Source organism: Sapajus apella, unplaced genomic scaffold (genome assembly GCF_009761245.1).
Source record: "Sapajus apella isolate SASKATOON/1434 unplaced genomic scaffold, GSC_monkey_1.0 scaffold7, whole genome shotgun sequence".
In the NCBI taxonomy this organism is placed as follows: domain Eukaryota; kingdom Metazoa; phylum Chordata; class Mammalia; order Primates; family Cebidae; genus Sapajus; species Sapajus apella.
In genome coordinates, this window is record NW_022436947.1 from 18256869 (window position 1) to 18269278 (window position 12410).

Consider the following 12410-nt stretch of genomic DNA (forward strand, 5'->3'; position numbering starts at 1 on the left):
TTCAAATACTGTCTTTTTGCAGGAAAGCAAGTTTTATATTTGCCATCAGTCTTCGACTCCTCATTTGAATTCATTGGTGGCTGTCTGCAGGGTGTTAGCATGTGGCTATCTTATTGCACTAACTCTAGAATTCAAATAAGCTGTTGATAGTGATGGGAAAGAATATTAATAGCATTTTGCTGTATATTCAAAATGCTGCAAACTTTTCCATATTTCTATACATGATATATTGTTGTGGATACGACTGAATGGTGAAAAATGTAAATAATGGACTATTAAATTGGTCCACTAAAAATGCAGTTAAGAAATGCTGATTAATTAGTATTGTCCCATAATTTTTTTCTTCCCAATTCCAGCTCTTGAAAATGTATGGCTGTGGTAGGCATGTGCATAGGTACATGTGTGCCAGAGGAAGATTTATTTATATGTGGCAATGTTTCTGAAATCTCTAGATATTCAGATTCCATTATAATTCCAAAGAATTTCATGTGACTATATTTACAAAGATCCTTTAATATTAGTCCTTTGAAATATTCAAGTTGAAAAAATTAAATTAGTTAGAATTCATAGAGACTGTCTTGTTAAGAAGGTTAACGGTGTCTTGGCTGTACTGCAGAAAAGTCTGAGTTTATTTTAGAAACGGACCTCTAAACTCTCCTCTATTCTTTTTAGACATCTTAAGTAAGAAAGAAAAAAAGAAAAACAAATGTAAGGTCAACTTTTCAATTAAAGTGTGGCAATTGTGAGGGAAAGCAACTAGAAACGAGCAATGGTTTCCTTGGATATATACTAAATTAGGTCTGAATTTTATGAGCTCATGAAAGCACTTATGCTTTACCATGACCTTGGGAGTACTTTCTCTGAATTCTGGAGATTGTGCATGAAATGTTTAATTCATTTTTTTTTTTTTGCCAGTACTACAATTTCTTTAATAAGATTACATGTACTACTTCTAGTATTTTAACTTTATGCCTGAAAATGCTCTCCTAAATTAAAAAAATAAAACCCTTTAATCAGCAGTACCTAAAATAATATATATATTTTTCAATGTGTGGAGGGGAAGAAATGAAGAAAGAAGGAAAAAGAGAAAGAGAAAATAATGTCCATCTGTTCACTTAAGGAAATAAGGGAAGAAAAGATGAAACTGGAGAAAGAATTTTATAGGACCAGAGAATAAGTCTATTTTTAAAAATTACATTTGCTAACTCCATGCTTGTACTGTGTTAATTTTTAAGCACTAAGTAAAGTATTTTTGTTTGTTTGTTTGTTTGTTTTTTGAGATGGAGTCTCACTCTATCACCAGACTAGAGTGCAGTGGCCTGATCTCGGCTCATTGCCACCTCCGCTTCCTGGGTTCAAGCAATTCTCCTGCCTCAGCCTCCCAAGTGGCAGTGATTACAGACTCATGCGCTACCATGCCCAGCTAATTTTTGTATTTTCAGTTGAGACGGGGTTTCACCATTTTGGTCAGGCTGGTCTCAAACTCCTGATCTAGTGATCCGCCCGCCTTGGTCTCCCAAAGTGCAGAGGCACGAGCCACTGCCCCCGACCTAATAAAGTATATTTTTATAAGCGTTCAGCAATATTGCTTTTTCTCCTATTTTGTAATAAATATTATTTGCTGATAAAAATGTTTACTCTTTTTATTTAATAAATCAACTTTTTAGGGCATAATTTACAAATGGTGAATTGCACCCATGTGAACTATACAATTTGCTGAGTTTTAACAAATACATGCATCTATTAAACTACTGTTAGAAATCAAGATACAGAATGTTTTCATAATCCCCCAGATATTTCTTATGGCCTCTAATAATCTTTCCTCTACCCCTTGTCCCAAGCAAACATTGACCTTCCTTCTGTCATAATAGGCTAGTTTGCAATTTCTAAAATTTAATGTAAATAGAATATATGTGTATATTTATATGTACTTTTTGATTCTAGCTTCTTTCACTCATCATGACATTTTCATGTATGTTGCATGCATCAGTAGATAGCTCATTTTATTGCTGAATAGCATTCCATTGTATGGATTTACCTTTATTTAATGTATCCATCTGTTGATGAACATTTAGATGGCTTCTAACATTTGGTTAAATAAAAATAATTTTGATCTAAGCATTCATAAACAAGTCTGTATATGAACACTGGGTTTCATTTTCTTTGGTAAATACTTAGGAGAGCTGCTGGATCATATGGTAATAATATGCCTAGCTGTATAACAAAATGCCAGTTTTCCAAAGTGGTTGTGCATTAGATTCCCCTGAGTTGAGTGTATGTTCTAGTAGCCATCCCATTCTCACCAATACTTAGTATTGTTAGTTTTGTTAAAATGTTAGTTTAAATAGATATACAGTACTATCTCATGGTTTTAATCTGCATCCCTTCTAAAGGTGAATGATGTTGAGCATCTTTTAATGGATATAATGTGCTATTTATATATATTTTCTTGTGACATAACTGTTTAAATGCATCTACCTATATTTAAATTGGGTAATTTGACTTGATATTAATGAATTATAATGGTTCATTGTATATTCTAGGAATAAGTCTTTTGTCAAATATATGAATTATGAATATTTTCTTTCAATTTGTAAGTCTTTTTTACTTCTTAATCATGACTTAGGAGAAATATTTTTAATTTTGATAAAGATATTGATCAGTTTTCCATTTTAGGTTTCATTTGTTTATGCATATTGTCTAAGAAATCTTTGCATAACCCAAGGTCAGAAAGATTTTTCTCCTATGTTTTCTTCTAGAAATCTCATTGATTTAGCTTTGCTTTAGGTCTATCATCCATTTTATGTTAACTTTTGTGTATGGTATCAGAGGATGGCTGTTCATTTGTTGTATGAGCATCCAGTTGTTCCAGCAGCATTTTTTGAAAAGGCTCCTTTATGCTATCTTCCAAACTCTTCAGTACAATGCAGAATTTTCTAGTACTATTCAGTTAATGTTTTAAAAGTGTTCAGCAATATTATTAATAATTTATATCCATTTTGCAATAAATATCATATTCGAATAGTAAAAAGCATGCATCCCTTGCCTTTTGGGAATCTCTTTTTAAAACCCAAATTTATTGGGGCTTAACTTACAAAGAGTAAACTGTATCTTTTAGTGAGCATCACTGTAAGAAGTAGAGAGAAAGATAAAAATCAAATGATTTGCTAGATTCCATTTCTGTTTTATTCTTATTTCGAGCTAATGATTATTATTGATCACCTACTTTGTGTCACGTGCTGTGTTAGTAAAGAGACAGAAATAAGAAACCATTTCTTAGATGTTCTCACTTAGGGAGACAGGCATAAAATCACATCACCTTTAACTAGTCAATGTAATAATAAAAATTTTGAAAAAATATATTGGCAATTAAAAAGAAAGGAAGTTAACTTCCTAGGGAAGTTGGAGAAGACTTCACAAAAGTGGTGCCATTTGAATTATGTTATCTTTATTACAATCCCTTTTGTTTCTTTTGAAAAAGAAACATTCATTGCAAATATAAATATTTAATTCATTAAGCTGAACATCTGAGTGCTTGCAATCTCTGGTCACAAAGTGTAATGAAGAGATGTGCCTTAAATAAAAGGGGAAATATGTATGATTTGCCTCAGACACATCCCCTTATAGATAAGTCATTTTGCTGATACAGTCACTAGAGGTAGCCTCACCTAAGTGTAAACATTTCATCTTGGGTCAAACAAATGTGTTTCCCAGGACAAAGGGAATGGATATGAAATGAAATAGGAAAGATTTGATGGGCCTGGAGCTGGGGATCCCATTTAATGAGCAGAGAAACATAGAAATAGTAATGCCTACTGTTTACTTAGCATTCACCACATACCACGCATCCTAAATGCTTTGCTGAATTCTCACAGCAACCTTATGAGAGTTCTGCACAGGGATAAACTGAGGCAAGAAATGTTAAGACCCGTATGGTAGATTATTCTTCAAAAATGCCCGCTCTGTCTTTCTTTCACTTCCCCATCCCACTGATGCTTAGTTTGGTCATGTGACTGGCTTTGGCCTTCTAGTGGACAGAGTGCACTTTTCTATCCCTTTATTGAGAAAGACTTTGGGCTTGCCCATGTGGTTTGCTTTGACCAACGGGATGTTAGTGGATGCGATACAAGCGGCCTTGAAATAATGCATGCTGCAGTGGGTTCTCCTCTTAGGTCTCTGCCATCACTGAGAGAAGAACATGCTGTAGATAGGCTACTGGTCAAAAGAAATGAAAGATAAATGGAGCAGACCTGGAACCAACTTGTAACTTAGAGCACAGCCTGACCTCACTACCCACAAATGAGAAAAAATACACAGTTGATTGTTCTTTATTCCACTGAGTTTCAGGGTGCTTTATTATTCAGCTACTTAAGTGGCAAATCAAATCCTTTCGATTTGAGCTCTAGCAATATAGGTGCAACATCTATATGACATTGCTACTAATACAAGAGATAATTAGCTATTTTCAGACACCCAGGTAAAACTAATCAGTTGACTAATGAAGTAGAGGTCTAGAGAGTGTCTATGAACTAATGATCTAAACCTTGCCAAATAATTTTAATTTCTCTGTGCTTTCCTTACAAGAGTATTGTAAATAATAATAATAATAAAGTAATAGCCATAGAGGTTCTCTGAAAATGTTAAAAGTGTTATGCATATCCAAGATTTTTTAAAAGTCTGTTTTGTTTTCTGCTGTATCCTCAGTGCCTAGAACAGTGCGAGCTGTGTAGCAGGTGTTCAGTAAACATTTGTGAAATGAAATTAAAAATAATTTTTAAAAAATAGTAGCTTCAGCTCATAAATAACAAAACACAAAGTATGTTTATAATTAGGGAAGTAATTAACTTTTATTCTTGATAAGAATTGGGGAAAAAGCCAAGGAAGTTGCTTTCTCTTACTCTCCTGTCTGACAGAGAGAGGGTGTTTGTTTCCTACCTTTACTGTCCAAACTAATGTTCTGTAAATCCTAACATTAAATGAGACTGTTGTTGCAGTCTTATATTAGGATGCTTCTGGTCTAGAGTGTTTTATTAGCAGGCAGCTATTTGATTTTAATATTTGTTCTACAGTTTTTAAAAAATGAGCTTCATTTATAAAAACACAGTTCAGAATATGGCCAAATGGTCATCTGGATTGGAGAGTCAGGTCACTGCGTTAGGAAGAAGAGATCCATTTACTGTTTTTCCTTCTTTGTTTACCATAAAGCAAGATATAGTCTAATGAGATGTCTTACTTTTAAGACATTTGCATTTAATTCAGTAGGATTTAGGTGCGGGCCATAGTTAGACTTTTGCTCCTCATATCAAACTGCAGAAAAAAAATCACACTAGAGATGTTATTTGACTTATTCTACTTTAGGCTGCCTTTTTATCTCAAAACATCTCTGATGATTTCCTGAGAACATTTTCGGTGGTGTAGTTAAAAGGATTATTTCAGCCCCAAACTTTCTTGTTAAAATGTTAAACTGGAACATTTGAATAGTATTGCATCACTGACATGAAACTGACTAACAATCTGGAAGCAATAAATTATACTTAAGTGTCCTTCATTGTAGTGAGTGCTTCATCCTGTGACAGATATTCTCTAGTGAGAGTTTCGGGTAAAACTCCTTCTGTCTCTGCTAAAATTTTTAAATAGTTACTGAACCATTTCTGGCCTCCAGTTAATATGTGCTAGTAATACAATCTGTCAGTGTCATTAGTATATTAAAAATTATAGACTAAACACACAATATTGAAAGAATCAAAGGAAAAGATCAATCCTCTCATTTTTGCTATAGATTTTCATAATGATTTCTTTATTTCTTGAATATATATTTTGTCTGCCAAATAACCATATGTTTGCAACTCTTGACTTGGAAAACATATAAGATAATAGAAGAGAAATAAATAACATAAATATAATTCATATTCTGGATTTCTTAGCAGGATCTATGGTATTATTATTTTTCTTTCTGGCTAATTTTTGTATTTTTAGTAGAGATGAGGTTTTGCCATGTTGGTCAGGCTGGTCTCAAACTCCCGACCTCAGGTTATCCACCCACCTAGGCCTCCCAAAGTGCTGGGATTACAGGTGTGAGCCATTGCACTGGACCCGTTGGTCTATTTCTTAAATGAATGGACAAACAAAGCTTATCAGTAATGTTCATCTTCTTAATCTGTTTAATTCTTATTAGATATTTCTTATACATCATAAAACTATTTTCCTCCACTGAATATAGAACAACATTGTCAAAGAAAGTAATTGGTGGGAAGGTACTATTGACATAAATGTTTATTATGTATCATGGCATAACTTTATGATCAAATGAGTCTAAAAATAGTCAAAAGGTTGATGGATCATCTTAATGAAAATGGTTAACAAAATTACTTGATTTTAGTTTCTTAATTTTAATTTTTCACTCTAAGTTAAATGAAACTGACTTTTGCTGTCTCATTTTATTTGAATAAACCCCAATATTAAAACTTGCTTTTATTTCTTAAAACTTTTAAAAGACCAGTATAATTTTCTGACAGAAAACGTAGCTTAAATTGTAAAAGTTCTTGACAATAGCTGTTCATTAGGTTTTGCAAGTTTGTATTATAATGCTATACAGGATTATCTTAGTAGTACTTCAAAATGCCTACTAATCAATTCAAATTTTTCTGCAAAATTGGATAGCATCGTTTTGTATTAAGAGATATAATGATTGTGCCATTCAGAAAGTGGCACTGTTCAAAGGCAGAACACATTCTGAGCAACCGAAAGACAAATGTCTAAAATTAAATATGTCTTGAAATCTCCGCAGTAAATATTTCATTAGAGATTTTCATGTGGTTATGTGATGAAGATTCGGTTCCTGCCTTGGATACATCTAGCTAGGTATCATTGCCTTTCATGACCCCAAATATTTTCTTTCACAATCATGCTTTTCCTTGTCACCTCCATTACGAAATGTTAGATTGTTCATCTTAAAAATAAAGGATTATATAATCAGGTTTTAAGCACTCTACTTATTAGATCTGTTTGTGAAGAATAATCAAACAGGAAATGAAATACTGCTTCTCCTGACTGTATCAACCTATATTAGAAATATATAATTAGCATATCTTAAATTAACTTTCCCTCACTGGATAAATAACCTTGCTAGGTACAAAAATTATTGTTAATTCCTCTACAGTTCTTCGACATTTGAAAGAAAGTGCTTGCATGTAATGTCATTTCTGATTTACATGAAATTGGATGTTTTGAAGGACTTTTAATACTACTATTGACCTTGCTGAAAATTGATACCGTATATAATTCAATAGCTTCATTTGTCTAATATGGTATGTGTAAAGTGGCTCTTCTTCAGAAAATGTCAGTTGAAATGAGAATTTTAATTATTTTTTTCAGTTATACTTGGCAACTAGATCTGGAACAAAGATACTGAGCAAATGTGTGATATGTGAGAAATAAGTTTCTGAAAAGATTCTGATTAAACTTACCTTGTTCAGCTGCCCAGCATAAGACTTATTAAAGATTAAACTCTAACCCAGTCTTTTAACCACATTTGTAATAGATGTACTGTAGCACCAAGTATCTGACCAGATTAAATTAAAGATACAGCACCATCTTATGGATATTTCTATATTTGTAAAATCTGGAAATACAAACATTGTTTTGAGTTTGGGAATGGAAAACTTTATCAGCAAAAAATGTGGGAGGAGAACATTTTAATGCATAAGGGAAAAATTATGCACTATTAAATAACTCCGGTGTGAGTACGTACACGTATATGTGTGCACATGTGTGTTTGTGATAGGATGGTAAATAAAGGTACAAATGAGATTTGTAATTATTTTTCCATTTGAAACTGAAGAATTCTACTAAAAAGTAAAATAAACTTTTATTACAATCAAAATAAAACATTACCACAGATGGAATATAGAAGCAGATATGAGAATCCAGGTGGATTCTATTAAACCAGACATTAAAGAGATTTTTACAGTAGAAAAATAGTTCCAATATCCTCACCAAACTTTTAAGTTTGGAAATATAATAGGTTTTTTTCATAAAAATATATAATTTATGTTATATAATGTTATTTAAAATAAACTAATAACTATTTCTAACTTTTCTTAGTTTTATTTTCTAATATGAGAAATACTGATAAATATAACCACACAAAAAAGTTCTTTGGGGTCATTAATAACTTTGAAGGGTGAAAATGGGTCCAGAGAACAAAACGTTTGATAATAATAGCTATAGCTTAGAGTAACAGTAAATAGTTAATAAAGACACATCTTTTTTTTCCCACCTGATGTCCTTTTCACTAGTCTTATAATTTGTCCATAAAAACTCTACTTCACTTTAGTTGAATTTTCTTGAGCATTGTTGTTAAAATGGTATAAGTTATTTTACAGTAGAATTTTCATCTCTTAAGTGAGACATTGGTTGAATTCCTAGTCAATCAATGTAATTCTCTCTTTACAATGTCCTAGTGTAGTGCTTAATTTAGATCAGGCACTCAGTACATGTTATTGACTGGCAGAAAATGCGTTTAACAACAAAGTCAATATAAGTATAAAAACCTATGAAAGCTGGAGGGACAAAAAGCCTCTGACTATTTATTGCTTTATCCAAGTATGAGCATAATTCCTACATTTTCTCCATTGCCATAAAAATCTCACATGGTTTATGGCTTTATTAACATTTAAAACGCTCAAACATTCTCTTCTGGGCTAAATATTTCCTTCTCTGGTGATCATAATAATAACTACATATATATCTTGAATTGATGCGAGACTTTTCATGTGACACTTTGAACACAGGCCACGATGTGCTTTTACATTCCCTTCCTCTCTGTACTTTACAAGCCAACTCATTTCTGTCCATTTCCTTCAAATTTCTCATAACATGGAAAATTAAAGAACAATAGAACTTGTTCTTGTGTCACTTTGCTAAGAATGATCTGTTGGGGGGAAATATGGGAGGGACAGCGGGGGGTGGGGAGCTGGGGAGGGATAATACAGGGAGAAATGTCAGATATAGGTAATGGGGAGGAAGGCAGCAAACCACACTGCCATGTGTGTACCTATGCGACAATCTTACATGTTCTTCACATGTACCCCAAAACCTTAAATGCAATTAAAAAAAGAGAGAAAAGAAATATCATATTCCATTTTCCTACAACTTATGTTATAATTCAACTCTATATGTAATTTGGTAATTTGTCATTATATCAAAGAATCCCAGACCTCACATCTTTTTAATAGTGATCTTTGTGGGGGAAGTTGGCCTGAGAGTTCATAAGGATTCATTGCAATTTGAATACGTTAAAAAAAATTAACATCCTAGAAACCTGTAAATTCCTATTTAGATAGGACATTTTACTTCTATTTTTATCTTCATTTCTACCTTAAAGAGCTTAGAGAGAGGTATGGGTAGACTTAAATATTTTTTCTATTCTTATTTATTTACTATTTTATGTACAATGGAAAGAAGTAGCTGAGGCCATGGACATAAATGGTAAATTTTACCTGCAAACAAACAAACAAACAAAACAATAGAACTGTAATCAGTTGCTAATGAATGCCCATAGATGGAATAGGAACAAAAGGATAGTAGCTTCTTATCTGGGGTCAAGCCTTCTTATAAAAATTATGAAATCTCTGAGATCAAGATATTGTAACATTTGGGAGTTAGTCTGATTGTTTATAGGTTAATGATATAGTAATACAGATTCTCAGTTATATAAAATCCAATAAATAAATGCATAGAACAATTTGCAACTTAACCTACATTTTCTTTCTATGGCTCTATGGCTAAAAGTGAGCTTAATAATAAAGCAATTATTATTACTACTATTATGTATAATAGTAAAATACTTGGCATGAACTGAGAACTTACTGTATACCAGTACTTTGTATGCATTATTAGGTATTTTAAGTACTTTGTATGCATTATCTTATTTATTCTTCACAGCAACGCTTTGAGTGTACTTTGTGTGTGTATGCGTGTGTGTGCATGTCTGTGCATGTGTGTGTGTGTGGAACTGGGAACTACTCATTTGTCAATTTATGCTTATCATCTGCATATATTTTCACCCATTCCCTGTAAAATGTGTGGTCCCATAACAGTTCTTCATTACTGACTCAGATTCTAATTGGAGAGGAAAAAAGGCAAAAGCAGACTAAAGGGACAGAAGAGATTTAAATGCGGTTTTCAAGAGGATGATTGCCTCATAAGATATAAATATTCATCATAAAATTTCAAAAAAATATTGTTTGTATCTTACTTTTGTAAGAGCATATTTCTTCGTGAGCTGACAGTTTTTCCCATAGATGTTGCAAAATTGATTCTTCCATTTGTCCTAAAAAAGATTCCTCTTTCTGTCGTACAATCATTTTAATTATAACTATCCTATAAAAGATAATAGACTATCTACTTTCAAGACATTTAAGGAATATTTTGAGAATTTTTCTCTAATGACACATGAGCATATATTATCATAATTGTTTAATTTGTTCTCATGTCTGTTTCATATGCATTCTCTGAGGGGGTAAATTTTTAGTTTTTATGCACTCAGAATAATGCATAAGCTAAAGTGGGTACCCAAATAATGTCTATTCTATGAAAAAAAAATGATTTCATCTGTGAAGTAAAGTTAACATTTTACTTTCAGGCCAAATGCACAAACTAATTCTCAACCAGAAAACAGCCCACCTATGGTATTCAGGTCACACACCCGTTTCCTTAAATATTATTGCCAAAACACATTTTATATTCCATTTTATTACTGTGCATCCATCTTTCCTTAGCATTAGAGATCTTTCATTAAAAAGCAGTATAAATTCAATTTGTTTTTATGCTCACCTTGACAAAAGTAAAAATGAATCACTGAATAAGTTTAAGTGTATTGTGTGCATTTATGCTATGTGCCCAATGAAGCCTTATTTGGGCATCATTTAATCAATTATTCCAGAGCATCAACCAACATTATAATGACTTGAAAAGTTAATACATAAGGTAGAAATTTGGCACAAATATCAGTGTAAGCACAAAATAAAAAACCTTAAAATTATTTGGGTTTAATTAATTAATGGTCAGGTCTTCTTTTCAGGTACGCTTTCTTCAAACCATCCCTTAATTAGAGGAGAGGCAAGGAAGTTCCCCCAGAGACTCATCACTGGCCCTCTTCTCACTTTGAACACATAATTTCTGAACCTTATCATCCATATGTGTACTTTAAGCTCCTCAAAGACCTGATGCTTCTCCAAACATACTTGTCTTCTAGAAGACTATATTTCATCAATTATTAATCAAGTTACCATATTCTGACAAGCGTCTTCTACGCTTGACCCTCTTCCTCAGCACCATACATATTCTATTAATTCCTTTGTCCATCTCATCAACTTTCCTCCTCTGCTTGTCCTCACTCTTAAGTTCAAAGCCCCATTGGTTCTCTCTCAGATATCCCTAGTAATCTCCTCTTTATAGTTTCAATCTGGTTTCACTGCCCTGACTCTTAAGAGTTATGGATTACAGTATGTCTTACCTTACTTAAAACCCCTTCTGTAGTTCCCCATTTTCTGCAGGATATGTTTAAATTCCAAAGCCTGGCACATAGGACCAATCCTGAATTTGCCTATGCTTATTCTCCAGTCTTATATTCCACATTTTCATATTATATACAATCTTCCCTTCAGGCATGCCAGTTTACTTATAGTTCTCCAAATTGGGAAACAATTTCACACCTTTGCAAATAATTATCTTCCTATCTACAGTGCCCTCATCTCAACAGCTCTAAATTATTCTTCAAGATATATGTCAAGCAACTTGGAAGCCTTCTCTTACATATGAGTCTGTTTCCACACTGCTATAAAGATAATGCTAAGATGGGGTAATTTATAAACAACAGAGATTTACTTGACTCACAGTTCCGCATGTCTGGGGAGGCCTCAGGAAATTTACAATCATGGCAAAGAGCAAAGGACAACCAGGCACCTTCTTCACAAGGCAGCAGGAAAGAGAGAGAGCTGGGGAAACAGCCACTTTTAAACCGAAAACATCTTGTGAGAAACCTTTCACTATCACAGAACAGCATGGCGGAAACCATCCCCCATGATTTAATCACCTCCCACCAAATCCCTCCCTCTACACATGGGGATTACAATTAGAGATGAGATTTGGGTGTGGACATAGAATCAAACCATATCACTTACTATCTTCTGAATGAAGTGTTTCTTCTCTGTATTGCCATTATCTTCCAGATTATTAGAACGATCATCAGATTGCAACTCAAATATTGATTTTTTTAAATAAATGATTTTTTTCATTTGTGGTTCCTTAACTGATAAACTTCTTGAGGCCTATATCTTGTTTTTCCTAAAGATATCCAGAATAGCTTTAGCATATGTTAATTTCTTTCTTTCTTTTTTTTTTTTTTT